This window comes from Eptesicus fuscus, chromosome 9 (genome assembly GCF_027574615.1).
Source record: "Eptesicus fuscus isolate TK198812 chromosome 9, DD_ASM_mEF_20220401, whole genome shotgun sequence".
In the NCBI taxonomy this organism is placed as follows: domain Eukaryota; kingdom Metazoa; phylum Chordata; class Mammalia; order Chiroptera; family Vespertilionidae; genus Eptesicus; species Eptesicus fuscus.
This window is the reverse complement of record NC_072481.1, coordinates 62,436,901-62,438,198: the sequence shown is the minus strand read 5'-3', so window position 1 is coordinate 62,438,198 and position 1,298 is coordinate 62,436,901. Positions and strand designations below refer to the sequence as shown.

At 47.1% G+C, this 1,298-nt stretch overlaps 1 non-coding gene across 1 annotated transcript; it reads right to left on the bottom strand.

Moving 5' to 3' along the window:
• Positions 1–816: 816 nt before the first annotated feature.
• Positions 817–877, bottom strand: MIR9282 (microRNA mir-9282). Its single transcript, NR_129002.2, is given in 1 exon segment — positions 817–877. It is a non-coding gene; the product is annotated as a microRNA mir-9282 (primary transcript).
• Between the last annotated feature and the right edge of the window lie 421 nt (positions 878–1,298).

Genomic DNA, 1,298 nt, shown 5'->3' with positions numbered 1-1,298 from the left:
TGCTTCTCCGCAGCTTTGCTCCCTTCTGCAGCTCTTGGCTTCTTTCTATGCTGTCTTGATATGCAAATTAGCCGCCATCTTTGTTGGGGTAATTTGCATGCTCATCCTGATTGGTTGGTGGGCGTGGTTTGGCTGGTGGGCGTGGCTTGGTTGTAGCAAAGGTGTGGTCAATTTGCATATTTGTCTATTATTAGGTAGGATTGGCAGTAATGTTAATACCACATATTTACATAGGTTAACCTGGTTCTCCTAGAACATGTGTTTTGGGATTTGTGTGGAAAATATTGAAGTTGGTACTTAATAGACATCATTAAAATCATTCTAGAGTACCTCAAAGCACTGGAAAATGTCAACAAGGAACAGGATTGGTTGGCTTTGAGGGCCCCGGGCAGGATCTGCAAAGGCATTCCGAAATCCCAGCACTACAGTGGTTGGTCTAAGTAAGAGTAGAGGGAGGCGGGGAAGAGAAGGGGAGTGGCCCCAGGCGCCCTAACTCAGTGTTAGCTTCCCAGGGGGAGGAGTATTGTCTCTTTCTTGCTCCCTCCATTCAAAATCCCAGGAATGAATCTCCTTGGTTATATGTCTGTCCCTAAACCAATTTCTATGGCCAGAGGGATGTAGTATTCTGCATGGTCAAGACTGGGTCTCAGACCACCTCCAAATTTAGGGTAGGAATCAACTCCATTTAACAGCTTCAGAGAGAGTTGGGGAGAGGCACTTTCCTACGGAACCTGTTGTGGGGTCGAACCCTGGAGTCAGAATAAGACCACCAGAGGCTGCTGATTGATTAAAAAAAGCAGGCAAGGATTTATTGAACTGGCCAGGACGGCCGCGAGAGCACCACACGCAGGTGGCCACACTCACGACCACCCCGTTTCAGGTGTAGGCAGTCTTTTTAAAGGTCCAAACCACAAAAATTTTCCTTTGTTCTAAATTCTAAATTCTAAATGTTGGGAACAGCCTGCAGGGCCGCTCCCAGCCACATCCTGCTGGACATTGGAATGTGGCCCTATCTTGCGAAAGCAGGTTTTTACAGCAGCAGAACCAAGCGGAGTCAGTAATCTCTAAAGGTTATCTACAGTTTCTACTCCTGGAGCTACTGAGTCAGTGGGAATCAATCTCCTGTAGTCCTGGTCCACAGGCACAGGAAAATTACCTCTGTGAGTCTCCAGGTCTCAGTCTGGAAGCTGAGGTAGCTACCCTATTGTTTAAGCAAGTAAGTGGGTGCAGCAGCCAGAATAGCAGGGTTAACATTCAAACAGCAGTTTTTACCCAAGTATGGTTGCTACCATGCTTCA